Consider the following 14,068-nt stretch of genomic DNA (forward strand, 5'->3'; position numbering starts at 1 on the left):
ATTGTTCCGCACAGAGAATAAACATGTTCATTCTTTGTGCTGAATTCCGTGAGCACTAAATAGCCATCAATGGTGACGGCGCAGTGCCACGGGGTCCTAATGCCGCCGACGGCTGCCAGGCTTAATCTCCGCTCACTGAATTCCGCGAGCGGAGAATTAGCGCGCATTCCGCTGTGTAAACACGCCACAGCTTTTCTCCCTTTCTTCCACCTGTCCGCACCGCACATCTACCACCTGCCCGTCAGCTGTTGCAAGACTATAACCCCCGGCATGTTCTGACTGTAAGGGCATGTTGGAAATTGTAGTCTTGCAACAGCTAGCGGGCAGGTGGTAGATGTGCAGTACATGTGCAGGGTGGTAGATGTGCAGTACGTGTGCAGGGTGGTAGATGTGCAGTACATGTGCAGGGTGGTAGATGTGCAGTACATGTGCAGGGTGGTAGATGTGCGGTACATGTGCAGGGTGGTAGATGTGCGGTACATGTGCAGGGTGGTAGATGTGCGGTACATGTTCAGGGTGGTAGATGTGCGGTACATGTGCAGGGTGGTAGATGTGCGGTACATGTGCAGGGTGGTAGATGTGCAGTACATGTGCAGGGTGGTAGATGTGCGGTACATGTGCAGGGTGGTAGATGTGCGGTACATGTGCAGGGTGGTAGATGTGCGGTACATGTGCAGGGTGGTAGATGTGCAGTACATGTGCAGGGTGGTAGATGTGCAGTACATGTGCAGGGTGGTAGATGTGCAGTACATGTGCAGGGTGGTAAATGTGCAGTACATGTGCAGGGTGGTAGATGTGCAGTACATGTGCAGGGTGGTAGATGTGCAGTACATGTGCAGGATGGTAAATGTGCAGTACATGTGCAGGGTGGTAGATGTGCAGTACATGTGCAGGGTGGTAGATGTGCAGTACATGTGCAGGATGGTAGATGTGCGGTACATGTGCAGGATGGTAGATGTGCGGTACATGTGCAGGGTGGTAGATGTGCAGTACATGTGCAGGGTGGTAGATGTGCAGTACATGTGCAGGATGGTAGATGTGCAGTACATGTGCAGGGTGGTAGATGTGCAGTACATGTGCAGGGTGGTAGATGTGCAGTACATGTGCAGGGTGGTAGATGTGCAGTACATGTGCAGGGTGGTAGATGTGCAGTACATGTGCAGGGTGGTAGATGTGCAGTACATGTGCAGGGTGGTAGATGTGCAGTACATGTGCAGGGTGGTAAATGTGCAGTACATGTGCAGGGTGGTAGATGTGCAGTACATGTGCAGGGTGGTAGATGTGCGGTACATGTGCAGGGTGGTAGATGTGCAGTACATGTGCAGGATGGTAAATGTGCAGTACATGTGCAGGGTGGTAGATGTGCAGTACATGTGCAGGGTGGTAGATGTGCAGTACATGTGCAGGATGGTAGATGTGCGGTACATGTGCAGGGTGGTAGATGTGCGGTACATGTGCAGGGTGGTAGATGTGCGGTACATGTGCAGGGTGGTAGATGTGCGGTACATGTGCAGGGTGGTAGATGTGCGGTACATGTGCAGGGTGGTAGATGTGCGGTACATGTGCAGGATGGTAGATGTGCGGTACATGTGCAGGGTAGTAGATGTGCAGTACATGTGCAGGATGGTAAATGTGCAGTACATGTGCAGGATGGTAAATGTGCAGTACATGTGCAGGGTGGTAGATGTGCAGTACATGTGCAGGGTGGTAGATGTGCAGTACATGTGCAGGGTGGTAGACGTGCGGTACATGTGCAGGGTGGTAGATGTGCGGTACGTGTGCAGGGTGGTAGATGTGCGGTACATGTGCAGGGTGGTAGATGTGCGGTACATGTGCAGGGTGGTAGATGTGCGGTACATGTGCAGGGTGGTAGATGTGCAGTACATGTGCAGGGTGGTAGATGTGCGGTACATGTGCAGGGTGGTAGATGTGCGGTACATGTGCAGGGTGGTAGATGTGCGGTACATGTGCAGGGTGGTAGATGTGCGGTACATGTGCAGGGTGGTAGATGTGCGGTACATGTGCAGGGTGGTAGATGTGCAGTACATGTGCAGGGTGGTAGATGTGCAGTACATGTGCAGGGTGGTAAATGTGCAGTACATGTGCAGGGTGGTAGATGTGCAGTACATGTGCAGGGTGGTAGATGTGCAGTACATGTGCAGGATGGTAAATGTGCAGTACATGTGCAGGGTGGTAGATGTGCAGTACATGTGCAGGGTGGTAGATGTGCAGTACATGTGCAGGATGGTAGATGTGCGGTACATGTGCAGGGTGGTAGATGTGCGGTACATGTGCAGGGTGGTAGATGTGCGGTACATGTGCAGGGTGGTAGATGTGCGGTACATGTGCAGGGTGGTAGATGTGCGGTACATGTGCAGGGTGGTAGATGTGCGGTACATGTGCAGGATGGTAGATGTGCAGTACATGTGCAGGGTGGTAGATGTGCAGTACATGTGCAGGATGGTAAATGTGCAGTACATGTGCAGGATGGTAAATGTGCAGTACATGTGCAGGGTGGTAGATGTGCAGTACATGTGCAGGGTGGTAGATGTGCAGTACATGTGCAGGGTGGTAGATGTGCGGTACATGTGCAGGGTGGTAGATGTGCGGTACGTGTGCAGGGTGGTAGATGTGCGGTACATGTGCAGGGTGGTAGATGTGCAGTACATGTGCAGGGTGGTAGATGTGCAGTACATGTGCAGGGTGGTAGATGTGCAGTACATGTGCAGGGTGGTAGATGTGCGGTACATGTGCAGGGTGGTAGATGTGCGGTACATGTGCAGGGTGGTAGATGTGCGGTACATGTGCAGGGTGGTAGATGTGCGGTACATGTGCAGGGTGGTAGATGTGCGGTACATGTGCAGGGTGGTAGATGTGCGGTACATGTGCAGGGTGGTAGATGTGCAGTACATGTGCAGGGTGGTAGATGTGCGGTACATGTGCAGGGTGGTAGATGTGCGGTACATGTGCAGGGTGGTAGATGTGCGGTACATGTGCAGGATGGTAGATGTGCGGTACATGTGCAGGATGGTAGATGTGCAGTACATGTGCAGGGTGGTAGATGTGCAGTACATGTGCAGGGTGGTAGATGTGCAGTACATGTGCAGGGTGGTAGATGTGCAATACATGTGCAGGGTGGTAGATGTGCAGTACATGTGCAGGGTGGTAGATGTGCAGTACATGTGCAGGGTGGTAGATGTGCAGTACATGTGCAGGGTGGTAGATGTGCAGTACATGTGCAGGGTGGTAGATGTGCGGCGCGGGTGGGAAACATTTTTTTCCATTTGCACTGCCCACTGTTCCAAGGATCTGTTAAACGCCAGTGGGGTGTAAATGCTCACTGCACCTCTTATTACATTCTGTGAGTGGTGTAGTTTCCAAATGGGGTCACATGTGGGGGTCCACTGTTCTGGCACCACGGGGGGCTTTGTAAATGTACCTGGCCCCCGACTTCCATTCCAAACAAATTCTCTCTCGAAAAGCCCAATGGCGCTCCTTCTCTTCTGAGCCTTGTAGTTCACTCGCAGAGCACTTTATATCCACATATGGGGTATTTCCATACTCAGAAGAAATGGGGTCACACATTTTGGGGGGGATTTTTCTCCTATTTCCCCTTGTGAAAATGAAAAAATTGGGGTAACTCCAGCATTTTAGTGAAAAAAAATCAAATTTTTTATTTTCATGTCCCACTTAACGACGCTCGTTAATCACCTCTGGGATGTTAAGGCTCACTATACACCTTATTACGTTCCTTGTGGGGTGTACTTTCCCAAATAGTATGCCATGTGGGGGGAGTTTGCTGTTCTGGCACCATGGGGGCTTTCTAAATGCGACATTCCCCCCAAAAACCATGACAGCGAAATTTGCTCTCCAAAAGCACAATGTTGCTCCTTCCCTTCTGAGCCCTCTACTGCGACCACAAAGCACTTTACATCCACATATGAGGTATTTCCTTAATCAAGAAAAATGGGGTCACACATTTTGGGGGATATTTTCTCCTATCACACCTTATGAAAAGGAAAAATTTGGGGTAAAACCAGCATTTTAGTGAAAAAAAATAAAATTTTTCATTTTCAAGACCCACTTTAAGGAAAGTTCTTCAACCACCTGTGGGGTATTAAGGCTCATTTCACCCCTTGTTACATTCCTTGAGGGGTGTCGTTTCCCAAATAGTATGCCATGTGGGGTGGTTTTGCTGTTCTGGCATCATGGGGGCTTCCTAAATGCGACATGCCCCCCAAAAAAACATTTCAGCAAAATTCGCTCTCCAAAATCCCACTGTCGCTCCTTCCCTTCTAAGCCCTGTAGAGCACTTTACATCCACATATGTATATTCTCACTCATGAGGAATTTGTCTTTTTCACCTTTAACCCCTTGTAAAAAAAAAAATGGGGCTACAAGAATACAAGAACACGGTGTAAAAAAATTTTGATTTTGAATTTTCTCCTCTATTTTGCTGCTATTCCTGTGAAACACCTAAATGGGTTAACAAACTTTCTGAATGCCATTTTGAATACTTTGAGGGGTGCAGTTTTCCTAATGGGGTCCATTATGGGGGATTTCTAACATAAAGACCCTAAAAATTAACTTCAAAACTGAACTGGTCCCTGAAGAATACCGATTTTGAAATTTTCCTGAAAAATAAGAAAATTGATGCTAAACGTTGATGCCCTCTGATGTCTTCAAAAAGTAAAAACATGTCAACTTTATGATGCCAACATACAGTAGACATATTGTATATGGAAATCAATATTTAATTTATTTGGTATGTCCATTTTCCTTACAAGCAGAGAGCTTCAAAGTTTGAAAAATGAAAATTTCATGAAATTCTGGAATTTTTCACCAAGAAATGATGCAAGTATCAACGAAAATTTACCACTATCTTAAAGTAGAATATGTCACGAATAAACAATTTCGGAATTAAATTCATAAGTAAAAGCATCCCAGAGTTATTAATGCTTAAAGTGACAGAGGTCAGATTTGCAAAAAATGCTCTGGTCCTTAGGGTCAAATTGGGCTCTGTCCCCAAGGGGTTAAACACGGTTATACAGGCTGTGCACTCACTACTTTACATTGTAGCAGAGGGTCATTTCTTCAGTGTTGTCACATGACAAGGCATAATAAAATAGCTATGAAAAAGAAAAACATTGTTAATAGGGATTATTGTGGATGATGTTCCTATAAAAACAAAAAAAACAACAACAAAAAAATGATGATCCCTTCTTGGATCAATGTAGATGTAGTTTAGGCTCTGTTCACATCAGTGTCCTTGTAACACTCACGGTAGTGGTCGTAGCGCTGCTGGATGTGAATCCTCCAACCTGTGTGGCAGATGACATGGGCCGTATCGGGGAGTCTAAGGTGCCGATTCACCAGAGCCCGCCAGGTTCACCAGAGCCCGCCACAAGGCAGGATGGGCTTGCTGCGGCAGGCAACACCCAGGTCGCTACCCCAGATACGACTCGGCCACTCGGCAAGATGAGGTATAGAAGGATGAGGCACAGGCGTGGTCAGACTTAGCAGAAGGTCAGGGCAGGCGGCAAAGGTGGGTGGTCAAATAATGAAGCGGAAGGGTCAAATACACGGGCAAGGCAACAGACAATAGGAATACTTAATCTAAGATAAGATCCGGCAGGGAAGTGTGGGAGGTGCAGGGACTTATAGAGTAGTGTCAGGTGTTACACATAATGATGGGCGTACTGGCCCTTTAAATTTCAGAGCTCCGGTGACACAGTGGAGGAGGCGGCAGAGGACCATGGTAAGTGACGGGCTGGGAGGCACAGCCCGTGATGCAAATGGCCGGAGCGCATTATGTAACAGTCCTGACTTTATATCAGATGTTTTTGATTATTTTATGGTAACTCGGGAGGTTTCTGGGTAATTGCAGAGAACCCAGGAAAATTACAGGCTGATAGAAAGTTAGAAACATTCAACGTCATCATTTATTCTGATGACATTCTAAGAATAGAAACATTTTAATCTAGGAATTAGATTACTAGAAGCACTCATTTGTGTCCATTGGCTGTTGGTTGATTTCTCTTGTTCACCCCCTAATAAAGAGACAAAAGGCATAAAGGACATATTATATACAAGTTTGGCAAGAGACTAAATTGTCTTTGCGGCCCTGGAAAACAGTAATTAGAGCTGACATTTATGGGTATGTGATTATATACTGTATGTTTTCTTAGGCCCTTGGTGCAAAATGCTGTATTTTCTGGAGCCAGAGCCATGTAGTAATCAGAAAGCATCATAAATGTAAAGCACTAAAAATGGTGATGGGTTTATTACAGTTGAGCAATACAATCCTTCAGATGCCATCACACCCGCATTGTGATTGTGAGGCACTTAATGGGTCTGCCACATGTTTAACCCCTTAAAGGGGTTGTCCAGGAAAAAACTTTTTTATATATATCAACTGGCTCCAGAAAGTTAAACAGATTTGTAAATTACTTCTATTAAAAAATCTTAATCCTTTCAGTACTTATGAGCTGCTGAAGTTGAGTTGTTCTTTTCTAAGATGACACCTGTCTCGGGAAGTTTAGAAGCAAATCCCCATAGCAAACCTGTTCTACTCTGTGCAGTTCCCGAGACAAGCAGAGATGTCAGCAGAGAGCACTGTTGCCAGACAGAAAACAACAATTCAACTTCAGCAGCTGATAATTATTGAAAGGATTAAGATTTTTTAATAGAAGTAATTCACAAATCTGTTTAACTTTCTGGAGCCAGTTGATATAAGAAGCCCCCTATAGGAGCTATAATATTGCATAAGAAAAGTGTAAAAAAATCATTAACCCTTTCAATTATCCCTTCCCCTAATAAAAGTTTGAATCACCCGGCATTTCCAAGAATAAAAAAAAAAACTGTGTAAATAAAAATAAGCATATGTGGTATCGCCATGTGTGGAAATGTCCGAGTTATAAAAATATACCGCTTTTTAAACCGCACGTTCAATGGCGTACGCGCAAAAAAATTACAAAGTCCAAAATAGCGCATTTTTGATCACTTTTTATACCACAAAAAGGTGAATAAAAAGTGATGAAAAAGTCTGATCAGAACAAAAATGGTACCAGTAAAAACTTCAGATCATGGCGCAAAAAATGAGCTCTCATAGCGCCCTGAACACAGGAAAAGAAAAAAGTTATAGGGCTCAGAAAATGACAATTTTAAACGTATAAATTTTCCTGCATGTATTCATGATTTTTTTCAAAATACAAAATCAAACCTATATAAGTAGGGGATCATTTTAACCGTATGGACCTACAGAATAAAGATAAGGTGTCATTTATGCCAAAAAATGTACTGCGTAAAAACGGAAGCCCACAAATCTTATAAAACAGTGTTTTTTCATCAATTTTGTCGCACATTGATTTTTCTTTCCTGTTTCACCGTAGATTTTTGGGTAAAATGTCTAATGTCACTACAAAGTAGAATTAATGATGCAAAAAATAAGCCATAATATAGAATTTTAGGTGAAAATTTTAAAGAGTTATTATTTTTTAAAGTTAAGGAGGAAAAAATAGAAAATGAAAAAACGGAAAAAGCCCGGGTCCTTAAAGGGTTAAGGACGCAGGGTTTTTCAGTTTTTGCATTTTCGTTTTTTCCTCATCACCTTTTAATAATCATAACACTTTCAATTTTGCACCTATGGACCCATATGAGGGCTTATTTTTTGCACCAACAATTGTCCTTTATAATGACATCAATCATTTCAGCACAAAATTTACAGCGAAAGCAGAAAAAAAATATTTGTGGGGCAAAAATTAAAAACGCCATTTTGTAACTTTTGGGGTCTTCTGATTCTATGCAGTACACTTTTTGGTAAAAAATGACACCATATCTTTATTCTGTAGGTCCATACGGTTACAAGGATACCTAATTTATATAAGTTTTATTTTATTTTACTACTTAAAAAATATTATAACTACATGCACCAAAATTAGTATGTGTAAAATTGTCATCTTCTGACCCCTATAACTTTTTTTTAATTTTTCTGTATATGGAGATATATGAGGGCTCATTTTTTGCGCCATCATCTGAAGTTTTTATCTGTACCCATTTTTGTTTTGATGGGACTTTTTGATTGCCTTTTATACTTTTTTTATGGTATACAAAATGAACCAAAAATACACAAATTTGGACTTTGTAATTTTTTACGTGTACGCCCTTAACCATGCGGTTTAATTAACATTATATATTCATATTTCAGATCATTTATGCACGTGGGGATACCACATATGTTTATTTTTATTTATATTTTATTTTTTTTATGGGAAAAGGGGGTGATTCAAACTTTTATTAGGGAAGGGGTTAAATCACATTAACTATTTTTTTACACTTTTTTTTTTTGCAATGTTATAGCCACCATAGGGGACTATAACATGCAATACCTTGACTGCAGACACTGATCAGTGCAAAGCCATAGCATTACATTGATCAGTGTTATCGGTGCTCTGCTGCTCCAGCCTGGATCTCAGGCATGGAGCAGCAGATTGACGATCATGCGGGAGACAAGGTAAGCATCCTCCCGCTGTCCTCTCAGATGTTCGGGATGCTGCAATTTCAACGCGGTGGTCCCGAACAGCCCACTGAGCTAATCGGTAACGCTTTTCCTACTAGCTGCGGGTCCTGGTTCCTGATAGCAAATGGGACCTGCTGGGTATGAAGCACGCTCAGCTCCTGAGCGTGCTTTACATAACGGGAGCCGGCCACGAGTGTAAGTTTACGCTCATGGTCGTTAAGGGGTTAAAGTGGTACTCTGGTGGAAAACATTTTTTTTTAAATCAACTCCTGCCAGAAAGTTAAACAGATATTTCAATTACTTTTATTAAAAAATCTTAATCCTTCCATTACTTATCAGATGCTGTATACTGCAGAGGAAGTTGAGTTGTTCTTTTCAGTCTGACCACAGTGCTCTCTGTTGACACCTCTGTCCATGTCAGGAACTGTCCAGAGTAGGAGAAAATCCCTATAGCTAACCTATCCTGCTTTGGACAGTTCCTGACATGGTCAGAGAGGTGGCAGCAGAGAGCACTGTGGTCATACAAAAAAGAACAATTCAATTTCCCCTGTAGTATACAGCAGCTGATAAGTACTGGAAGGATTAAGATTTTTTTGTAGTAATTTACAAATTTGTTTAACTTTCTGGAGCCAGTTGATATGAAAAAATAATAATTTTTTTCCACCGGAGTACCCCTTTAAGTTTTATAGAAAGTGCAACTTGCACTAGTAAGTGCAAAAACAAACAAAAAGAAGCCTTAATAAAGCGCTGTTGACAGTAGAAACATAGAATGTGTGAGCACATGAAAACCTTTTGGCCCATCTAGTCTGCCCAATATTCTATGAATAGTCCCCGGCCCTATCTTATATGAAGGATAGCCTTATGCTTATCCCTATCTTATATGAAGGATAGCCTTATGTCTATCACTATCTTATATGAAGGATAGCCTTATACCGATGCCTATCTTATATGAAGGATAGCCTTATGTCTATCCCTATCTTATATGAAGGATAGCCTTATGCCTATCCCTATCTTATATGAAGGATAGCCTTATGTCTATCTCTATCTTATATGAAGGATAGCCTTATGTCTATCTCTATCTTATATGAAGGATAACCTTATGCCTATCCCTATCTTATATGAAGGATAGCCTTATGCTTATCCCATGTATGCTTAAACTCCTTCACTGTATTTGCAGCAACCACTTCTGCAGGAAGGCTATTCCATGCATCCACTACTCTCTCAGTAAAGAAATACTTCCTGATATTACTGCAGAAACCTTTACCCCTCTAATATAAAACTATGTCCTATTGTGGAAGTTTTTTTCTTTTAAATCTCCTCTCCTCCTTTACCGTGTTGATTCCCTTTATGTATATAAAAGTTTCTAATTTATCCCCTCTGTCTCTTCTTTTTTTCAAGCTATATATATATATATATATATATATATATATATATATATATATATATATTAAAGGGGTACTCCGGTGGAAAACATTTATTTTTTCATATCAACTGGTGCTAGAAAGTTAGACCGATTTGTAAATGACTTCTATTGAAAAATCTTGATCCTGTCAGTACTTATCAGCTGCTGTATACCAAAGAGTAAGTTGAGTTGTTCTTTTCTGTCTGACCACAGTGCTCTCTGCTGACACCTCTGTCCATGTCAGGAACTGTCTAGAGTAGAAGCAAATCCCCATAGCAAACCTCTCCTGCTCCAGACAGTTCCTGGCACGGACAGAGGTGTCAGCAGAGAGTACTGGGGTTAGACTGAAAAGAACAAGTCATCTTCCTTTGTAGTATACAGCAGCTGTTAAGTACTGGAAGGCTTAAGATTTTTTAATAAAAGTTATTTAAAAATCTCTAACTTTCTGGCACCAGTTGATTAAATTTTTTTTTTTCCCCTTTAAGGTCCTTTAACTTTTCCTGGTAAGTTTAACCTTTCCTGGTACTAGTTTAGTAGCTCTTCTTTGAAGTCTGTCTAAAGTGTCTATATCCTTTTGGAGACTCGATCATCAGTACTGTGCACAATACTCCAAGTGAGGTCTCACCATTGCTCTGTAGAACGGCATGAGCACTTTTCTCTTTCTTCTGCTAATACCTCTTCCTATACATCTATATTCACTTCCCTCTTTCTACTACTAAAACCTCTCCCTATACACCCATGAGCATTTCACTATTGTAACCATCCAGGATGTGGATCCACTGACCTGTGAGGCAGATGACTTGGGCCGTATCGGGTAGCGGAGTCTAAGGTGCCGCTGGTCTTCACCAGAGCCCACCGCAAGGCAGGATGGGCTTGCTGTGGCAGGCGGCACCCAGGTCGCTACCCCCGATATGACTCAACCACACAGGTAGCTGGGCAAAGCAAGGTACAGTAGGATGAGGTAGAGGTGTAGTCGGACTTAGCAGAAGGTCAAGGCAGGCGGAAAAGTGGCGTAGTCAGGAAACGTAGCGGAAGGGTCTAATACACAGGCAAACAACAGACTTGGGAACGCTTAATCTCAGGCTATGGGGCACTGAAGATCTGTCAGGGAAGAGGGGGAGGTGCAGGAACTTATATAGTGGGGACAGGTGTAAGACATAATTATGGGGGTACTGGCCCTTTAAATTTCAGAGCTCCAGCGCGTGCGATCCCTAAGGGAGGGGGACGCGTGCGCCGGAGCTGAGACACAGCGGAGGCAGCAGGGGAGCGAGGAGGTGAGTGACGGGCTGGGAATCGCATACAGTCGCGTTCCGGGATACGAATCCCAGCCCCGCTGGCAGTAGCAGGAGACTGGGCCATAGCAGAGGCAGGCGAGAAGCAGGGAAGTGAGCGCTAACAGTCGGAGCGCCGCACCGGAGCGCTCACCGTGACACTTATTTCCTCTGCTAATACCTCTCCTTACACACCCATGAGCCCTTCCCTCTTTTCTCTGCTAATACCTCTTCCTATACACCCATGAGCACTTACCGCTCTACTGCTAATACCTCTCTCTATACACCCAAGCATTCTGCTAGCATTTCTTGCGGCTCTATGACATTGTCTGCCTAAATTTAATTCTTCTGGAATAATGACCCTTAAACCCGATTCCTCAAATACTGCGGTTAGGACTGACAAATTCTAGACTGTACCCTTGGGTTTTTACCCTCAGGTCCATTATCTTAAACTTATCCACTCTTCTAGTTTACATACATCATTTGCCATTTGGTGTATCCTTCCAGGAACATCAACCCTGTTAAAAATCTATGTCATCAAGTAAAGAAATAAAAAGTTATGACTCTAAGAATATGGGGGGAGGTTTATTATTGCTTTTAGAGCAGTTTTTTTGTCTATGTTTTGGCGCAGTCCAGTATATTTTGTGACTTTGGTGCGTCTTTCGATTATAGACAATTTCAGTCTTTTTGCCTACCCGTAGACCTCTTTCTTTTTCACCATGCAGTGGTCATGTATTTATTATGTGCGACTTTTCACAAAAGTCGCTATTTTTACCTACCAGTAGACATGAGAAGCCTATCTACCTTTTGCAATTTAGCTGTAACCTTTAACCTCTTGGGGATGACGGCGTACCTTGACGCCCTTGTCCCGCTCCCCTTCTATACACGCCCTGAGGAGCTGAGCGCGGGTCATTGCTGGGTGGTCCTGGCGGCTGTCTGCCACCAGGACCCATGTCTATTGCTGGACTTCACCGATCATGGGGATGCCCGGCATTAACCCCTTAGACGCTGTAATTAAATTTGATTGCGGCGTCTATGATGCAATTCTCATCCAGATCATCAGCCATATTATCACTTGCCATGCTGAGCAAAAGATCACAAGCTGCCGAGGTGGAAGGTCTGGCCTGATCCCTCGACATCCCTGCCTTTGCCATAGCCTCCTGAGCTGGCACACTAGTGGCTGAAGAGCAAAATAAATAAAAACTCCTAACCCGCCAAATTGAGGACCCGGGAAAGTGTCAGCGTCTACAAAAAATTTATGTGGTAGAGCTTTTCTCGCCACAGCAGAGCTGCGCAAAATTCATCATCCTGCTGCACATTCTTGATAAATAAGACGCACGCTATTCAAACCTACCGCCCAAATAAATGCGGGAAAATAGCTCTACCATAGACATTCTTTGATAAATCTACCCCATGGAGTCACAAAACATAGTGGAACTGCTCCCCCCATAAAAAAAAAAAAAAATAAAACTTTTAAAATGGTTCTAGTACAAAGTGAAACTTGCTGAAAAAATCCTGGAATAAACATTTGGATAGAATACAGTAACCCCTCTAGATACGATGGCCTCGACATATGTTATTTTCAACATACGATGGCCTCTCAAAGGCAGTATCGACATGCAATACTTTTTGTCGGGCCATCATGAAAATAAACGGTTCTCCGGCGGCGCTGGTTGCTGCAGCTGCTGCTGGGCCGCCGCGCCGGGCTGTTTCAATTGCGGAGGAGCGGAGCTTCAAATATCCCGGGTATGTCATGTGACGTTACATCGTCACATGCAGGAGCGGACATATAACATGTGCAACATGTTCAACTGCACAGGGGCCCAGCGTGAGAGGGGGCCCGTCGGCGGCAGGCCCCCTCTCATGCTGGGTCGGCCCTACCATGGGACCTGAATGATGCAGGCGGCATTTGTATCTCTCGTGCAGGGCCGCCATTAGGGGGGTACAGCCCAGTGGCGTTGCGACCCGGGTGCGGGGGGTGCGGCCCGCACCGGGTGACACCAACCTAATGGGGTGACACCAAGACGCTCCGCAGCATCCACACCCCCTCCCCAGCTACACTGACACCCCCCTACTGTGCCCAACCGGCCTCCCATCCGTCAGCACCCCCCCCCCCCCCTGTGCTGTGTGTGCGGTGCGCCCGTCCGTTAGCAACCCCCCCCCCCTTTCAGTGCGCCCGTCCGTCATCACGCCCCCCCCCCCTCACCTTCACCAGTACTGTGCCCGGCCTCCGCTCCCACGTCTGCGCCGGCCTGACGTCACACCGCATGGCCGCGCAGGGGGACGTCAGTTACGTCACTCGCATTGCGCCCGGTGAGAAGGATCGCTGCGCTGGATGGGTGAGTGTGTATGTCTGTCTGTCTGTCGCTATCTATGTTTGTGTGTGTGACTCTGTGTGTGTGTGTGTGTGACTGTGTGTGTGTTTGTGTGACTCTCTGAGTGTGTGTGTGACTCTGTGTATTTGTGTGACTCTGTGTGTGACTGTGTGTTTGTGTGACTCTGTGTGTGTGTGTGACTCTGTGTGTGTGTGACTCTCTGACTGTGTGTGTGTGTTTGTGTGTGTGTCTCTCTGTGTTGTATGTGTTGTTTTTTGTGTGTGTGTGTGTGTGTGTGGGGGGGGGAGACTTTGAAGCATTGTGGGGAACCTGCGGCCTAATGTGCTGAGTCTATGCTACCTAATGTGGGGAGTCTATGCTACCTAATGTGCGGAGTATATGCTACCTAATGTGCGGAGTCTATGATACCTAATGTGCGGAGTCTATGATACCTAATGTGCGGAGTCTATGCTACCTAATGTGGGGAGTCTATGCTAGCTAATGTGGGGAATCTGTGCTACTGAATGTTGGGAAACTGCTACCTAATTGGGGAATCTGTGCT

This window comes from Hyla sarda, chromosome 2 (genome assembly GCF_029499605.1).
Source record: "Hyla sarda isolate aHylSar1 chromosome 2, aHylSar1.hap1, whole genome shotgun sequence".
Taxonomy (NCBI): domain Eukaryota; kingdom Metazoa; phylum Chordata; class Amphibia; order Anura; family Hylidae; genus Hyla; species Hyla sarda.